Below are 19,967 nucleotides of genomic sequence, written 5' to 3' on the forward strand. Positions count from 1 at the left end.
ACTGTAAACAGCCTAGAGTCCGATGGAGGCATTTGAAGTTTTCATGAATACATCAAGTTCATGGAAAGGATCGTGTTGTGAAGGGAGAGAAAGGCTAAATACCACATAAGTGGAATTTGTGTTCCAATAGAGAAATACCTGAGACAACTAACTTTATAGGGCGAAAATGTTTATTTGGTGCTCAGCTTTGAAGACCCATGAATGGGTTGGCTCCAATATTTTGGTGTTTGGTGAGGAGAGTAACTGATAATGGGGTGGCACACGCAAAGGGAGAACCACGTGACAAGCCAGTGAGTAGAGAAAGAAGTTGAGTATGGACTCAACTCCAATCAAATGAGATTTACCTCCTGAGGATACTGCTCCAGTGACCCAACTCCTTCGGGGAACATTCAACATCAAGACATATACAAAAATAGTCTTCTTTTCTTCTGTTAAGTTCTCAAGCAAATTGTGTTAACAAGATGTGAAATATTTGTGGCTCCTGAGGATGTACATTGTTCAGCACTATCTGATCCGTGAGGAGTATGCTGTCATGAGTGTAGAGTGATTGCCACCAGCTGTCAGGAGAACTAGATAGGCAGTAACACCGAGTATGAATTAAGAAGCGTGGTTTACTTTCTGGGAGCAGATAAGGGGTTTCTGCAGCACACATGGAAGTTCCTAGCACAATTTAAATATCCACATAATCTTGAAGGACAGCCAAGTGGCTAGCAGATGATTTTTAGCGTCTTAGGCATGCCAGCAAAAATTCTGACATTTAAAGATGCTCAAAGAAGGCTTTATTTGTTGATCTCCATCCTCTGAATGCCTGACAGAGGGTCATATTGAAAGCTTGTTGATTTGACCAAACGAAGCATAGTAAAAAGCGTATTTTTTTTTAAAATAATTGCTGCTGGTTTTGGTTATGGCTAAGAGCCTAGCTTTAATCAGTTACAGTTTCAGTCTGTTTATTAATGTTATGTACAGAAAACAAAATGATCTTGGGTATTTTAATTTGAAAAGCAAATAGGGAAGAGAGAAAGAGAGAGAGAGATATCTTACATTTGCTGATGAATTCCCATTCCAGGCTGGGCTTAAACCAGAAGCCAGGAATTCCATCCTGATCTTTCACTTGTGTGGCAAGTGCTCAGGTACTTGAGCCATCTTTTCTCTCCCTTTCCAGGTCCATTATCAGGAAGCTGGAAAGGCGTTGGAGCAATGAGACTCAAACTGGCTCTTAGAAATGGGATGCCTGTGTTAAAAGTGGAAACTTAATGTGCTGCACCACACCATTGGCCCCAGGTTGTATTATTAATTCATAATAAACACTGCCTGGAGTAAGAATACTTTTGATTAGCTTAGACTAGAATTTTAAAATGGATATGAGGAGGTTTTCAATAATTGGCCTTTATTTTGCCAGGACATGAGGTGTGTTATTGCTGTGGTATTTGGGTTGAGATTGGATCACCAAGAATGCAAGTAGTTTTTTTTTTTTTTTCTATAAGATCATACAAAGAGTTAAAAAGAAACATCTGAAAACAGAGAAGATAATGGATAGAATTTCATTGTTATCGTCTCAAAATTGAACACTCATCCATGTCAGGGGGCTGAGAGACACAGATCCTCAGAATGATAGGAAGAAAGTATAATCAATGAACAGACTTGGAAAGTGCAGAGCAAAACAAGGCAAGTTAGGCGGAGAAGCAGAACTTCCGTCAATAGGTCAGAGGCTTGGGAATGGTAAGTTAAAGAGAAATGACGGGCTGCCAAGATGGAGAAATTCTGTCCACTGGATCGATAGTAAGGAGGCCAAAGCCTCCTGGTGTAATTTTATCACAAGTCCATCCAAGCTGTTCATCTTCATTGCTCAGGCTGAGTTTTAGGGTTATGCTTTGTTTCTGTTGTATTCTCAGGGTAGATGCTTTTAAATGATGAGTATGCTTTAGAAGTTTATTAACTATTGAGATTAATTGATTATTGTATTTGCTGACATTGAATGAATGGATACATTGTTCAAGTCTTTTGCTTCAGTGGTTCTCTAATGTTGGCTCAGACATTCGCTGTGAAAGAGTGGTCTTGAAAGAATATATTCTTGATAGCTTTGGAATTCCTGTGTCTGGAGAGTCTGACTCACAGGTCTGAGGATACCCAGGTATCTGTATTTTCATAAGATGCCCCTGAGGACTCCAACAGAGGATAAAGGGTCAAGAAGTATTTCAAATGTTCTAGGTCATTTGCCTCTCTTGTAACCACTGAGCTCTGGCATTGTTAAACAAAAGCAGCTATAGACAGTATGTGAAAGAGTGTGGCTGTGTGCCAGAAAGACATGATTTATTGAAACAGGCGGTATGTTGTGCAAAAATGTAAGCATAGAATTATCATATGATCTAGAAATTTCAATCCTATGTATTTACATAAACATAATAGAAAGCAGGGACTCAAGCAGATATTTACATATCAATGTAAATAGAAGCACTATTTAAATAACTGAAGGATGCAAGCAACACATTTGTCTATCAAGAGATGAAAGAATGAACAAAATGTGCTATATACACAGACTGGAATAATTTTTAGACTGGAAAAGGACAGAAGTTCCGATATATGCTACAACATATGTGAAGCTTTACTATGCCGTGCTAAGTGAGATGGACCAGCGGGAAAAGAGTAAATGTGTATGAATTTAATTATGCCATTGGGTACCTAAGATATTCAAATTTATATAGAGAAAGTAATATGACTATTAACAGGAATTGGAGGTTAAGAAAGCAGGGTGAACTATCATCTAATGGGAAGATGAAGAAGTGGTAGAGGTGCCTGGCATTGAAGCTTGCAAAACATTTTGGCTGGGTTGCATCACATGTGTTTGTACACTGGAGGAATGTGAAATACAGCAGGAAACAGGAGTGAATTTCTTCCAGCAAAAGTGGGCTTCTCTTTAAGAGCCTCATTAATGCTGGGTCAGAAGGAGCCACTAAACCCTGGAACATATACACTATCTCATCAGGCTAGTTTTTTAGAATTATTGAAAATGGGATAGCACATATATGCCACCCATCTGGGAAACCTGAATGGTGGAGTTCCTACACCCTGGCTTCCACCTGGCCTAACCCTGGCTGTTGCGACCAACTGGGGAGTGACCCAGTAGATGGAAGATCTCGCTTTTCCTCTCTCTACCCTCGTACTCTGTTGCTCTGCCTGTCAAATAGAATAGTAAAATAAGAAGAGTAAGATAAAAGATGAAGTAGAATTTTGGAAAGCAGTTTTGCCTGCGACCTTCTTTCTGCCCTGCCCTAAGAAAGACATTCCTACTTGGCTTGCTCTTTGTGGTGTGGGATAAATGGGTAGAAAGTCAGTTTAGGTGAGCTGGAGTACTACCCTAAAATGTGGCCTTATCTTTAATAGTCAATTGATACCACCCCCTTTCCCAGATACAGCTGGGGCATTTGAGACCAAGTTGCACGGGATGATACCAACTGGTTTGCACATTTATTTCCTCACTGGACATAAACTGTTCATATGATATCAGTCTCTGCTTACTGTTTTTTTCTTAAATTAAGATTTATTTGTTTGAAGGACAGAGTTAAATAGAGAAAGAGAGAGATAGAAAGAAATATCTTCCATATACTGTTTTACTCCCTAAGTGGCCACAATGGCCAGGCTTAAAGCCAGGAACTTTATCCGGGTCTCCTTTGGTTGAGTGGGCCAGAGTACTTGAGCCCACTCTGCTACTTTTCCAGGTGCATTAGTGGGGAGCTGAATCAGAAGCAGAGCAGCTGGGACTCAAACCTGTGCTCATATGGAATGCCAATGGTGCAGGTGGTGACTGGACACAGTATGTCACAACACCTGCCCCTCTGATTACTATTTCTCTCCTTGGGAGGCAAGACTTGAATTTAAAATTGTTCATATTTGTTGCCTGCATCAAATTCTAGAAGGACTATGATAGCCCATGATAAGCTGATTCAGTGACGTTCTCTAAATCTTGAGTCTCCCACCCAACCCAAAAAGACTTAAACCCACTATCAGCAGAATCATACCCATAACCCACAAGTATGTGAAAATTAATTGCTTGCTTTTGTGTACTCATGAGACTTTGTGGTTATTGGTTATGCAACATTAATGTGGCAGTAGACAAACCTAATTTATCTATCTATCTATCTATCTATCTATCTATCTATCTATCTATCTATCTATCTATCTTTGAGAGATGAAGAATGAGCAAGAGGAAACTTTTCCATCCCAGGTGCCTATAGTAACTGGATCTGGGCTCAGACAGGCGTAAGGTGCAAGGAGCCCAGGGATCAGATGAGGGTTGTAGAAACCCACAGACTTGAACCATCACTGCTGCTTCATAGAGTCTGCACTGGTGGGAACCTGGAGTGAGAACTTAGAGCTTGGAGCCAACCCCACTCTGCTGTGTGATGCGGGCATAGTAACATCCAGACTAAATGCCTGTTTAATTTATTGCTAGATATTCATTTGTAGTTCTGCAAGCCTTTACATATTTTTTTGGGAGACATTTTGCAAGCCAAAAAAATGGCATTACACTGAAGTGACAGTATATATCCATTGTAATAAAGGTATAAGGACAAAACAAGCAAACAAAGAGGGTGGTGAATGTATAGTTGTTGCAAAGTAGCTAGCATGAGTGTGCAAATTTATTCATTTTTTCCTTGAGTTACTCAAAGGCTGGTTGCTGTCCTAGTCTGAATGTGTGTCTCCTCAAATTTCATATTGAAACCTAATTTCCCATTTCCTTCATTACTTAACTTCATTTTTCTTAAGTTTGAATGGATGTTAATTTTATTATGTTGTATATAGTGGCAGCTTAAGAATTAAATGAGATAACGTACAAGCAAAGCCTTGCTCAGTCCATGGTACAACAGGAATTCACTGAAAGCCACTCTGTTTTGATGATGAATAACTGGATAACTGCATGTTTCAGATACTTTGTTGTTTGAGTCTTCATTAGTGAATGATCAGTAATCACTTTATATTTTTTCTTAAGGAACAACTGTTTAGCCAAGTAAGGGTCATGGTAGGTGAGAGCAAAAGTCAAAACCCATAAACCTAAAAAGAAAGAAAATCAAATAAATGTTTGTTGAATATTTAGCCCATTGCTAACTTTTTATATCAGTGATAAGACATTTATGTCAACAGGTATATTTTGTTTCAAATCATAGTAACAATATTACTAATTTGGAGATTTAGGTTAAAATTGTGCCTCATTAATTGTCCCAACTATTGGTGATGGAAGTCTGGCAAGTCATAAGTTTACCAATGTTTTATTGGAGTCATTAAATAAACCAAACTTTTTGTGCACAAATGGATGAAGAACATATCATGCGTAGCATGGTGCCAGGGACCCAATTCACATTCAATAATACCTACCTTTGCTTTTTTCATCTCCCTCCCTGATCACAAAAAAATCAACTAACCAAAAGATTTCTTTTTTTCTTTTTTTCCCCAAGGCAAAGAATATCACAAAAAATATCACTCTCTGGGCCTCTGTTTTCATTCATTTTGAAAAAGTCTTCAAAATACTGCTCAACTGCTCTCTTCAAAACTGATGGTCCACTTACGGTTCTGTAATTTTTAGAAGGTAGTTCTATTTCATGAATGAGAAGCAATGTGTCTTGCAGCTGGGGCTCTATTATATGAGGAATAGCATTGCTGTCTTGCCTAATGCAAATTTCTAGGGCCATCTTTGTGGCTCAGAGACCCAAGGGTCAATGGCAGGTTGCCAAGAAAGCTGAGGCTGGAGGAACTGCACTCAGCTTCTTCTACCCCCGGAAATTGGTCATCCAAGCCTGAGCATATTGTTGGTGCTTTATTAAAAGGGTTGATTTGGGGAATGTTGTGTTTGCCATGCAGTGTCATGCCTCAAAGCCTTGGTTTCCAGTCTTTATTTAATTGCCTAATTGTTGCTATGGAAATTCAATATTTAAAGAGGTAATTATTGCTGATCTTGTTGCATGTGTCCGTTTCTGATGTCCAGCTGTTAGCTCTTTAGCTTCAGTCTAGCAGATTAATTACTGCTATTGATTACTTTGAGCTCCTCTCTTCACACCTGCAGTCTGTGTAATTAGCTGGTGGCCTCCTCTGAAAATGAGGAGCAGTTTCATTCTGGCTCTTTGCCATTTCCCAGCCATGTGCACTGCACTGATGAACAAAAGCAAATCTATTTTAAATAGAGATATCTGGGTAATGAACTCTTTGTGTTTTTGAACTATCCATGGATAATTCAAATTACCCTCTGTTAGCAAATATTGTACCTCATTTGATGACTATCTGCAAAGAAAAAAATTCCAAAACATTGGTTTTTATTCCCATTTCTACCTTGTAGAAATTTGCTCCTGTGTGTGGTTTAAAAAAAATTTTCAAAACTTTCTCATTCTACTGTTAAGGGTATTGGAGCACAGAAATAAGTTTCTTAATGGAGCCCGGTGGAACCAGCTGAGTTTGCACCCAGAGTCCTCCTGGCATCCAAGAATTAAGGTTCATCCTTTTGTTAAACTAACACTCCTAGTTAGAGAGACAGGTTCCTGTTTCTCAGAGTCATTGATGTGCACTGGAAATAAACTTTTCTATTAGAAAAAAATAGCTAGAGATACAAGAGTTTTATTGACCAAGTCTATAAATTTTCCTCTTTATTTTCATTAGGAAGATTATTTTTCCTTGTCCTACGTCAGAAATCAAATCTGATCTTGTCATACTTTGAAATCTTGTGTCCTGCCTCTCATGTCCTATGATGGTACTTTCTCATCTGCCACAGATTACTGCCTGAGCACTTAGGAAACACAAGTTGGGAGAATTGAGAGTGGACTTCCCAAGCAATGACATGTGATAATTGCTAACATAGCCAGCTGTTCCTTTCCAGGCTGATAGGGTCCCACTAATGTCGCCTTTAGCTATTTAACTTGTGTTGAGTTATTATCCTAAGGGTTATTGCTTATTGTAGGAAAAAAAAATAAACTGCTTTCTTCCTGCTCATGGCATGCATCTGCCAGCTTTCATTGGAAATTTAAAGTGGGCAAGTGTGTCCCAGAGCCCACTCAGCACATGGAAGGAAAAAGTTCTGGTAGTTATCACTTGTCAGAATGCTGGAAGTACCGTTGCACTTTTGTTAGGCACAGATGTATTTGGTTGGCTCAACGCAGTGTGGGAATGCTTCATCAGGGCAATGCTCCAAGACAGCCTCAATAGAAGCAAAGAAACAGGACCTCCCAGGGCTGCAGTGAGTCGGGTGGGAGTTGGTCATGCCACAAAAAAAGAGTCAAAAGAGTTGAGGCATTCACTCATCAACTCAACGAAGCTTTGGGGCATCGAATGAGTAGGTTGAACACCGGCCTCAGACCAGAAGGTCCCCAGCTGGAATCTCATCATTTCCACCGTTTCCAGATTAAAATTTAAATTGTGTGCTGCCATTTGGAGGCCTTCTGGGCAGGGTCTCACAGAGTCACCAGTTATTAGGAATGCCTCCTATTATCACAACCCTAAAAGCTATTTGAACAGCAGCCTAATGTGATTGTGATTTCCAAGGACCATTTGCTGTTATTGCAGCTCTGCTCGGATGTGAGTGGGAGGTGCTAACCAAAGTTGCCTTCTCATAGTACCGGAGAGGAGGATCAGAGGCACTGGAGAACGATTTAGTTGGCCAGAAATTCAAATTCTCCCCAAATAAACAATCTTTTGTTTCCCCCATTTGGACAAGGTCATCTCTCATTCTGGCAAACACCAATACTTTTTCTCTTGCAAGAGTATCAACTTTACAAATTCTCACTAGTTATGATTTTAACTCAACTGGAAATATGCAAAAATTTGAAAGCATTGTTTTAAAGAGGTATTGTAACATGCAAATAGTTTTATGAAATTTTCCGTGCTTATGATTGATCATTGCCTTCCAAATGACAAGAATTTGCACAGCTATACATTTTCAGATACAGATATGAGAATAACAAGTTGAAGGAAAAATCAAGGTAAAAATTATGCTTATTTTGATATAAATTGAAATCTGTGCATAGGTTTTATAAGATATATTTCCATGATCTTTTTGAAGAACATTAATGTGTATGCGTGTCTAATGTATGTGTGTATGTTTTTTTGTTGAGTACCACATTTTGTTGAATGTACTGATCTTGGAAGATCTGAGGTTGTGTACAACAGTATTTATATCATAGCATCAGACTTGTCACAAGTGTCTCACACCCGAAGTTCCTTCAGACTTTTTGTTTTCACCACCAGCAGCAGACAAATGCAGGATCTTGTTTTTAGAGCCTAATTATAACACAGAGTTAAGCTTTGAAAATTTGATGAATAGCTATTTGTGTTCAGAGTTACTGGGAGTGTGGATGGGAGATTCAGCAGAGCAGCTAAGACGCTGATGAGTATACCTTACTCCTGTATGGTTTTGGAGACCTGCTGTGGTCGCCAACTCCAGGTTCCTGTCACTGAGCACTCTGGAAGGCAGCGGTGATGACCCGACTGGGTGGGGGTCCTGCCACCCCTATGTGAGAGACCTTTTTGAACTTGGGGCTCCTGGCTTCAGCCTGCCTCCCAGTGCTAGACATGGCAGGCATTTAGGGAGTGAACAAGGGGATGGAAATATTTCTCCCCCTTCTCCCCCTTTCTCTCTATCTTTAAATTACTGGGAGTTTTTATACCTACTCTATTTCTATCAGGTGTACTATAAAGCTAAATGAACGAAGAGCTTAGAAATTAACTAGTGAGTAACAGAACGCAGCTGATATGCTGCAAGTGCTTATCCTGTGTCAGGCATTATGCTAGCTGCTTTGAATGCCTCATCCATTTTAATCCACATGTTGTGGATGCCACTGCTCCCTGGATTTTACAGAGCAGGGTGTTAAAACTTAGAGGTTCTCTGGCTATGGTTACATCTTGTGAAGACTTTGCTTTTCCAGATGTTTGCCTGGAAATTTCTGCTTATTTTATTACAACTGTTTGGCCTGGATGGTGTATTGTTCCATTTGCATGGAGTTTCTGATGTTTAAATTATCCAAATGAACTATAGATTTATAAGCTTGATGTCTTCGGGACCTGCTGATGTACTGAAGGTTTCCTTAATCAACTGTTACTTACTCTAAGAGGGTATGTCAGTGGGTCCAAGAGCTTGTTATCTTGTTCATGATTTGATGAATTCATGTAACACATTGTTGAAATCGAGTAGAAGTGGGCATTTTTGCAATTGTTTATTGGACAGCAACAGGAAGCAAAAACTCCAGTGACTCTCCTACACTTCCTATTGGGATTTTTTAAAAAAATTATTTTTGATGATGTTTACATAATTGAGAAGGATGCGTGCCCATGTGGACCACTGAGTAGGGTGGGAAAGGTCAAGGAATAGAGGATAGTGGATGAGACCATTGTCTGAATTTTGTTTTTCTTCTCCCTGTATCTTGGGGAAGGGAGGAGAGGAGGGGAGAAGCCACACACAGCCTTCTCACTGCATCAGTACCTGGAAATGGGGTATGGCCACCACTTCTATTTTTAAAATAGAAGAATACAAATTATTATTTGACCTTTTACTGGGAATGCAGGGGAAAATCTCCTTTCGCTACATTTTTGCTGTTTTTTCTTTCTCCGTGTGCACCATGAGTTTTGCTTTGTTCACAGGAAGCGATCAGAACAGCAGAATGATAGACTTGTGGCTGGTGCTGCAGGGCTATGCTATTGTAATAACATACGGGAAACAGTAAGGGGCATGGCGGATGGGGAGGGTGCAAGGGAAATCCCTGAGCCTATGGAGCTCTACCATGATAAATAAAAAAATTTTAAAAAAGAAAGACTGAGTTGCTGTTGTGTCCATTTGCATCAAAATATCTTTAGAATCTATGAACACATCTTTATGGTTTACACTGTAGATTCCTTTTAGGATGGGCAGGTTTTTTTTTTTTAAATTATTAATTCCTATAATACATGTTAGATTGCTTTCAAGAAATCCTTTTTGCAAAAGCAGAAGTCAGCTTTTTCTGGCCTGTATTTTCCTTTCCTGTGTCTAATAAGATCCAATCTCCAACATCAACTCTCACCCTAATGAGCTGAAACTACATTAAGTGAAATCCAAGGCAGATAAATTGACTCAAACCTTGGTTTGATGATTCTACTTAAGACATTCAATTAATTCTGTTTTGCTACGAACTAATTTATGACTTTATGTTTATTGAAAAATTGTTGAACATATCAAGCAGTAGGAGACAAAGTAATGAATTATTCTACCTTCCTGCATGTGCTCTCGTGTGTTCACTACAGCAAGGGAGGAAGAAAAATAGGAAAAAAATGCTTTTGATGTAAGATGTGTGGGTATTTTCTTGTCATATCAGGCAGTCTTAAACTGATATAAGCATACATCCAGGCCTTCTAGGAGATGTTAATTAGAGTAGTAAATGTTAGATATCAATTGCTGTTACAATTTTATTTGCTTTGTAAGTAGTTCTTTCATTTTTTCCTATCTCCTTTCCTCTCACCCTCCCTTCTTCCTTTCCGCCCTTCTTTATTCCTTTCTGTTTATTTTATGACAAAGCTTGGCTTAATGTGACCACAGAATCTGTTTTATCTGTGGTGGATGATGAACCGCAGCTTGATGAAGCAGTGCTATGCTAATGGATATTATGATTCGCTTTTCTGTGTCAGAGCTTCATAATTGATCTGTGCAATTTGAGAAAAAGGAGAAAAACCTGGAACTTGTAAAGCAATTTACAGCCCCATGCCACATTTGTTGCTTTTCTAATGAGCTTCTGTGGATCTACAGGTAGTGAAAGTTTTCTCTGCTGATGAGCAGGGCAAGTTGTCAAGGCCTCCTGCAGGGAGGTGTGTTCCAAGGAGGCCAGCTGGGGAATCGAATTGCATGAGGTGAAGCTGTGGTACATAATTGACTTCCTCTGTCTCCGGAAAGTGATGGAAGGCAAGGTGGAGAAGAAGCTGCCCTCGCACAATTCCATCTCCCTCTTTCTCACTTTATTAAAACTGCTTTTCTCACACCTCTTTCTAACACTTCTCTTTCCTTTTTGCATTCTGTAGCTCAGATGGCAAGCCATGTTGCTTTTGTTGCAGAATGAAGAATATAAATATTTCTCGTAATAAATACCCCCAAATTTCTAGGTGGCTCTGTTTTTATGTCTTCTATTGCTCATCTAATTTTTTTTTTTCAGGGCAAGAAAAAAACCCCGTTCCCCTTCGCCAGCATGACAGCCAGTGGTATTGTGTGAGACGGATTAATCTTGTGCTGCAAAAGGAAATCATATTCCTTGAGATTCTTAGCTATGATTTTTTTCACCTGTTCCCATTCTTACACTTTGGTGGCAATCTCAATAAGGTCTTTCCGCCCCCCCAGTAATCATCATAAATAATAATTGAACAATGCATGCATGTAGCAGATTTTGCAGTGTATCTGTTTCTACGAATTGGAAAAATAGGTACTTAAGTGGACATGTGTCAGTCAATTTAAAATGAAATCTGTCTGATCATGGTATGAAGGAAGCTAATTGTGTGAGTACTTTTTTGTTTCTCTCTTTTTTTGGTGTAGGTGTAGACACCTGTTTTATTAAATAATATTCTGTGGTACATCTGCTTCATTCTGTTCCAAGAAAGTGAGCATGTGCAGAAACAGTCATGGAATCAACCGCCACCTGGGCTCTGTAGGCACTATGACAAAGCAGGGAAAAGGGAGAGACAGGTGCAGGCAGCCAATACACACAAAAAAATATTTGGGAAATGATCTTTTTCCTTTTTAAGGAAAGTTTGTGTGTGTGTGAGGGGTGGAAAGGATTCCACAACCGTGTGCTGCACATGTGTTGTAACGATGCAATGAGGTGTTCCTGCTGAACACTGGCAGGGCTGTCAGTTCAGTCCTCAGGGAGCAGGGATGTGGCGGAACAGGACCCTCGGGGCTACGTGAGAAATCGTGCTGGGTCACACTGGAGCCTTTCAGTTGGTGCTATGACTGCGTGAGTTAGGGGTGCTTCTTGTGACTTCTGGAATGTCAGTGGTGTGCTGTGGTTCTCTTCCAACACTCCTGGTTATCGGGATGTTTAAAAGGTTTGGTTTCTGAAAGACCATTTACAAATAAAGTCATGACAAAGAGAAAGAAGACAAAGCTTTTTTCCAGTGGTGTTGAGATGTTCAAGTGCCTTTGCTTCTTCTTGCTTGCTTGCTTGTACAGAGGGCGTGACCTGGATCTTTCTGTGTCGAGGCCCCAAATACTATCTGCTTCTGTTAGGATAACTCACTCCTAGTTTCATCTTTTCATAATCACATGAAATGAAGAACCAAGTATCTTCTTTGGACTAAGCAATTAAAAAATAAGTTTCTCATCTAAAAAGTAAAAATAGATGAAATATTGGTGTTGAGACTTGGTAAAATTTCCTCAACTTCTGGAATGGGTAAGTTTCTGCATCTCTGGCTTGAAAGAGTCGTTAGTGTCTGGATTGCAAAGCTTTCCATATCTCTGAATTGAATAGTTCTGTCGATCTCTGGATTAAGTAAGTCTCTGCATCTTCATATTTTACTCAGTGCAGTTACATTTCACATGGAACAAGCTGTAACTCCTTTGTGACTGCCTATCAGCATTTAGGTAGTAATTTGGTCCTGTCATTTTAGCAATGGATTGTTCATTGATTTAGTCTTCTGTTGTTATTTTACTGGGATGTTCTTCGCATTTACCTTTGAATTTGGTGGGCGCTATTCCTCTTCTCTGTCAAGAGATCATCTTTAGGTATCATTTGTAGGGCAGGTTTGGAAGAGGCATATTTTAACTTTTCTTTACTATGGAAGAATTTTATTTCACTTTCAAAGACAAAGGAAAGCTTGGCTGGGCACGTTATCCTGGGCCGACAGTGTTTTGCTTTTAGAATCTGGAATATGTGGCTCCATTCTCTTCTTGCCTCTAGATTTTCCTGTGAGAAGTCAGCTGTGAGTCTGATTGCTGTCCTTTTATATGTCAATTGATTTTTTTCATGTGCACATTGAAGGATATTTTCCTTATGTTCCATTGAAGAGAGCTTGATTATCATGTGTCATAGTGAAGATCACTTTTGGTTAACACTTGTTCTCGCCTTCTGTATACTATATATCATGTTTTATTTTTCTCATGGCACGATTACAAATACAAATTGTATTATTTTATTGGTTTGCTTGATTGTTACTTTTTGCTACTAGAATGTAATTGGTCTGACAATGGTCCTTTTGTGACACTCAATATTCTTAGCAGTGTCAAACATTAAAAACCCTTGATCTATCTACATTTATAGCTAGATCACTCACTATATTTACATCTGTATCATAAATAACGTGTTTATTTATGATACAATAAGATGCCAGTGTGCATCTTTCATGTTCTTGGTTAGTATTTAATTGTTTCTTTATACATCTTATGAAGATTGGTGTTTTCTACTTCAGAAATCTGTATCATTATAGCATTCAAGTCTAATATAACAAGAGTCCACCAGTCTTTTTGTGTTGTCAAAGGCAGTAAGACAGAGGAGCTGGCTTAACAACAGGAATTCGTTTCTCACAGTTTCAGAGTCTAAAGGCATAAAATGCAGGTGCCGCCAGGTTTGGGTTCTCATGCCAGGTTTTTCATGAAAGTTCTTCCTGCTTGTCGGACAGCTTTGCTTTGCTCTCATCCCCGGCATCTTCTAACGCAAAATGGGGTGAGAAGAGAAGCAGATATTGTTGATGTGTCTTTCTCCTAAGAACTCCACTTGCATTGGATTAGGATTTCAATCTAATGATCTCATTTAACCTCCTTAATGGTAATTACCTCCTTAATGGCTCTACTTCTAAATACTGTGACATTGAGGGTTAATACTTCAACATATAAATTTTCGGAAGGACATAATTAAGTCTACTATGTAATGTAAAAAGGAAAGTGCTTTCCTTTCCCGGATTTGTATAATTCTGCACATAAACAATGGAATTATACAACACATACACACATAGGTGAAGCTATCGCTTGCTTTTTAATGTATCTCAATACATGTTATGACACACATGTGTCTTAATGGGATGCTTTATTGGGCTTCTTTGGAAAATTTGCACAAGAGCATACAAAAATGCTGGTAATTTAATTGGCATCAGATTCTGTTTTTATTTTTATAGTATAGGTGACGTGTAATGCTACCCACATGTAATTCTTCCTGTCTAGAGCTTTTCTTTCGGACTTTCCAGGAGGTTTATGCTTGCCACGAGGATTGATACTGTCACGTGCACAAACCTGAGACAAGGTCAATTCTATTATGTGAAAATGGGAAACTTAACAAATTAAAATAAATGATGGATAAAGTCCTCTTTTTTTCTCTTCTCACCATGTCACTTGCTCTCTCTCTCTCTCTCTCTTTCCATCCATTCTTTTTTTTTATGGAGGTAATATTGGGTGAGAGATAATCCCCTAATTACTTTTCTTGCCTCTTTGCCTGTGTATGAGTATTTAGGAGCTACCTGCGCATTGATAAAATTGGAGATGATTTATCCCAGCAGTCCCACGTGTATTCTTGCTCATTTGTTTGCATGTTATTATATAATTAGCATGATTTGGAAGCCTGGCTTCACTACACTATTTTATACTATACTTTTAAGGTGAAACTCTTGTCTAAGTTACTAGTCTCCACATAGTTATATAATGGGAATATTAGATCAGTAAAATCTTATATGAATTAAATTATTGCCTCATATTGTATTCTTTCAGGAAATCAGATGCAGAATATATGGATATATATAAAGCATAATTCTCAATGGCTGATTTTTTTTTTAAAAATTAAAACATGACATAACCATGGTTCTGATTATTGTGTACACAGATAAGATAGAATAAATTCTTGGGGTAAATTAGCTGATGTGAAATTGGACAGTGTATTGCTTAAATTAAGAAACTTCTGAAGTAATTGAACATAGTTCAGAAATTTGGAAATTCTTTTGTAGACTCTTATCTGTTGTAGACTCTGGCTGTTGTGCTTGTCAATAAGACAACACAGAACAAACATTGGCATAATGATTTTCCCATCTCATTTGAGAAGCCACATTTAATAAAACATTGTATGATAGAGGAATGGTCGTAGGTGTGTAACTGAATTTAATATTGCAAGGGGTTTAGCTGGGTAGTGCGAGAGTGTTGTATACCAGATTTGGAATACCTTAGGAACTGCCACAAAGGAAAACGTTTTTGCCTTATGACATCTAATCGATTCATATGGGTGTCCCTGAATAAATGAGCATCTTCTTTAATTGGGCAACGCTGTGTGTTCCTGCTGTTGGCTGTAATAAGTGCTTCATTTTAAACCCCTCAACTGAAATGGAGCCATCTGGAAGGTGCTTGTGTGTAGGACGAGGTGAGATGCCAGCTAACAGTCATGTCTGAAGCTTATGTATGTGCCTTCTGATCTAATACTTCATGTCTCAGCTGAGGACTGTGGTATATCTCACACTAGCTTTGCTTCCCTGAAGGCTTATTCTTTCTTATTTTTTAAAAAAGATTTATTTAATTTATTGGAAAATCAGATATACAGAGAAGAAGATCTTCTGTCCACTGATTCACTTCCCAAGTGGTCACAACAGTGAGAGTTGAGCTGATCCAAAGCCAGGGACCAGGAACTTCTTCCAGTTCTCTCATGCACGTGCTAAGGCTTTGGGCTGTCCTCGACTGCATTCCCAGGACACAACCAGGGAGCTGAATGGAAAGCGGCGCCATATAGGATCCTGGAATGTGCAAGGTGAGGACTTTAGCTGTTAGGCTATTGCACTGGGCCCAACCTTATTCTAAAAATGGGTTTATAGGGCCTGGCACAATGACTCACTTAGTTAAACCACCCCTTGCAAGCATGGAGATCCCATGTTGGTGCTGATTTATGTCTTGGTTACCCCACATCCCATCCAGCTCCCTGTTTAACGGCCCAGGAAATCAGTGGAGGATGAACCAAACCCTTGGGACCTTGTACCTGTGTGGGAAACCTGGAAGAAGTTCCTGGCTCCTGGCTTCAGACCAGCTCAGCTTTGGTCATTGTGACCATTTGGCAAGTAAACCAGTGATCCTTCTGTCTTTCTTTTTTTCTGTAAATCTGCATTTCCAATAAAAATAAATCTTTTTTTTTAAATAAAGGGTTTATTTATTTAACTGGAAATTCAGAGTTACAGGAAAATGCACACACAAAGGAGAGAGAAAACAGGAGAGAGATAAAGGCACACACAAGCACACAGAAAGAGAGAGAAAGAGAGAGAAATGTCTTTCCTTCCCTGGTTTGTGTTCCTGACAGCTGCAATGACCAGGAGCCGGGAGGTTTCCCTTGTGGGTGCGAAGGCCTCCAGTGTGGGTGCAAGGCTCCAAAACGTGAGTCGTCTTCCACTGCCTTCTCAAGCCACAAGCAGGGAGTTTGATCAGGAAGTGGGGCAACTGGTACATGAACTGATGCTCATATAGGATTTTGGCACTGCAGGAAGAAGCTGCGTGTGCTCTACCACTGTGGCATCCCCTAAGCTTATTCCTAAACATTAGCTCGCATGAATGACCCATCCTTAGGGAAGATTGTGGACATGGGAAGAATAGCCATTATAGTTGAAGAAAAGAGAGACTCAGAAGTGGGCAGGTTTTTACTTGATCTGATTCGGAGGCAGAGATTCTCATTTCCTCCACTCTCCAGTTGCTGCTTTTGATGAAGAGAGAAAGCGCTGTGTGTTTTCCCTGCATGCACTAGTTTGAAAAATGTTCATGGGTTTTGTGAAATGATTATGCGAAATGTCTGTGAGAACACGGGTCTTGGTGTAGATATATAGCAGGGCTATGGGACCCAAGAGAGAACATCAGGAGAAGAATGAAAAAGATGAGCTTTTTATTATTATTTTTTTTAAATGAAGAGTTGGTAAGAGATGGGCAAGTGGAGGATTAAAGGAGAAACTGGGTGTTTGAGCAGCTTGTGTATGCTTTCCTGTCTGAGTCCTCGAAGACTCCTCCTTATACAGTACATGGGGAAAAGCAATTTTGGCTTCCTTTTTTAACTTCTTACCTACATACTTTTATCATTATTGTATATTCTTTAAGCTGGGCTCAGAAAAAAGTGGTAATACAATTTAGCAGATTACCTTGGTAACTTCATAAAACTAATTTTATAGTTATGTGGCTAAATAAGATCCAATGGAGATTGTTACTAATGCATATTAAACAGTATATGCTAATATAGTGAGAAAGATTGATACAGTGCACAACATATACTTTCTCCTCTTTATAAATCACTCAACAGATAAAAAAGGCATCTTATAGAACTGCAGACTGTCTGGCCATGAGTCTTACAGCATAAAATGCAGGCAAGGGCTGCCTCTGATGAATGTTTCGCTGAAATGCTGCTGGTGTCTGACTCTATGACTGATCAGATGTGTAGTCATTGCCGTTCTGTGACTTTGAGAGTCTTGGTTGGGAATTGTATTTACAGATTCTATTTTTTCTATATAAGATCTTTTGCATTCAAGAACCTCTATTGCATTCAAGAGTCTGCAATAAAATTGAGTTTTCTCCTTATACTCCTTATAAAAATACATTGGACTTCATTGCATTCATCAAGATTTTGCCCAGTGCAGTCAAACAAAAAAATTCACTATTATGAGTAATGTATTTCTCCTGATTTCGTTTATCAGAATAACTTTCTTAGCTAGCACCCTGTGCATTATCCCGACTGAAAGACTTAATGACTAATAGAAATACCTCAGATTTTAAGATGTGTAGCTTCAAGTCTATAAAAGATGAGCCCACTTTTAAGACAGTGCTCAGTTATTGCTGATGGGGCATTTAGTCCTGAGGAAATATATATTAAATTAGCATACATCCTGGCTTCCCAAATCAGAGGTGTGGAGAAGGTAGCTTGGATGGGGGTAGGAGTGAGAGGGAGAGGGCCCAGTGTATGGCCTAGTGGATAAATTCCTTGCCTTGATTGTGCCAGAATCGCGTAGGGGTGCCAGTTCTAATCCCATGGCCCAGCTTCCCATCCAACTCCCTGCTTGTGGCCTGGGAAAGCAGTTGAGGATGGCCCAAAGCCTTGAGATCCTGCACCCACGTGGGAGACCTGGAGGAAGTTCCTGGATCCTGGCTTCGGATCGGCTCGGCACTGGCCCTTGTGCTCACTTGGGGAGTGAATCATCGGACGGAAGATCTTCCTCTCTGTCTCTCCTCCTTTCTATATATCTGACTTTACAATACAAATAAATAAATCTTTAAAAAAAAAAGTGAGAGGGAAAGAATAGAGGGTACCTCCTCAATTTTGCAATCCCAAATACCTATAATATGAATGTGTTTATACAGGTGTGGATTAATATGAAATGAAAGTGTAGTGGAAATCTCTTAATGCGTTTTGGTGATCATCCTCTTTCAAATACCGTGCTTTAATTTCGATCATGGGAGTCTATAGTTAACTCTCCACATTCCTGACAAAGTCTTGACTGTAAGTTCCTATTCAAACAATTCCTTTGGTTTACTTAACAACATTGGTACAATGACAAAAACAAAAACCGCCAAGTTTGTTGCATGATAAGTGAACATTCTTTCAACAATCATTATTATTAGACAACACCATCCTGTGTGAAAAAAATAACTAATTTTAAAGACATTTATGACAAAATGGCAAGTGCATGGTCTGCAGCTGTGCTACAAAGGTCCGTGTCTTTGCTATAGAGTTTAGAATAAACTGAGTCTAAGGTGGGACTAAGTGTTTTGACCATGTGGTTTCACAACCAGCCTGTCAATGAACTGTACAAGGAGGACTGATCTAAGAATCGGGCAACTGGGAAAGGCCATGACAAATACTATATTCAGAATGGAAACTTTAAAGGGTCTTTGAACATACTGGGAAAAGGGCAGACATTTGAAGTTTCCGTCTGAAGAAATTCCAAGTAGCGAGTATCTATGTATTCCTGTGCTCATGGCATCATTGGGGTTTGGTGTCATTGGGTGATACATAGAGAGGTCAGAAGTTGGGAAATTTAACTCTTTGTTTACAATCACTGTTTTTCTTATCCCCTGCAAGAGAATTTTGTCCATTAGAAGTTAGTTAGGCCAGGTTTTGCCTAGTCCTTTGCCCCCAGTAAATGTAGTACATAAGTCCTGTGTTTAAAATGCAACAAAGAGAGACACACCAGCTTGCTGGCATTCTCATAATGGAGTATGGCCAAGGCAATTGTTGATCTCTTACAGCTTTTTGAAGAGTTAGCTCAGCAGTTAAGCTCTGAATTGGTCCACCCTTCTGTTGTTTAGCCAGCAATCTGCCGCCTTCCAATGCATGGAGTAAAAGCTGAGAGTCAGAATTTCATCTCTGTTTAAATTAGAAACCTGTTTCCCTGTAAGCTGGGTCCCATTGTTCTCCATTAAATCTCCTACCATGAAGAAGAGGGAGAGGGGGGGAAAACAAGATCTTGGATATGTAGCATAATGAATGTTCTAACAGCTATCAACCTCACTTTGTAAATTTTTCTCTGCAATTACTAGGAAAGCCTAAATGTGAAGGCTGTATGCCGATCCATTATTGTTAGTACTGCTACCTATAATTACCATGGCCCAATGGAATGCAGAAGATGTTTATAAAAAAGGCAACAGAGTAACAATTACCATTATCCCCACCGAAACTCCTCCTCTTCTATGTTTTCATCAAGAGAGTGGTGTTGTTACTTCAACAGGCGCAGTGTTGTGGTGACTTTTGTGATACAAATAAAGCAAGACTAAAATTCTAATTATGAAATTTAAAAGGAAAGTAATTGCTTGGTGTTGGCTGATTCCATCTCTGTGTGATGACAGCAGCTGCGTTTCCCTGCCTTGTGTATTCTAACAGATGGCATTATTTCTTATGGAGTGTTACATTAGCAACTGAGGTGACACTGAAGGAGAATTCTGTGACAGTGTGTTAAGTAAGACATTCCCGACAGCCTTGCTGAGTGGTGATGCAGAACTGCAGCAGTGGGTCCTCGTGGGTCCCTTCTCACCTCTTCAAGCCCTCACCAAATGG

Source organism: Ochotona curzoniae, unplaced genomic scaffold (genome assembly GCF_017591425.1).
Source record: "Ochotona curzoniae isolate NIBS_2020 unplaced genomic scaffold, NIBS_Ocur_1.0 scaffold_461, whole genome shotgun sequence".
Classification (NCBI taxonomy): domain Eukaryota; kingdom Metazoa; phylum Chordata; class Mammalia; order Lagomorpha; family Ochotonidae; genus Ochotona; species Ochotona curzoniae.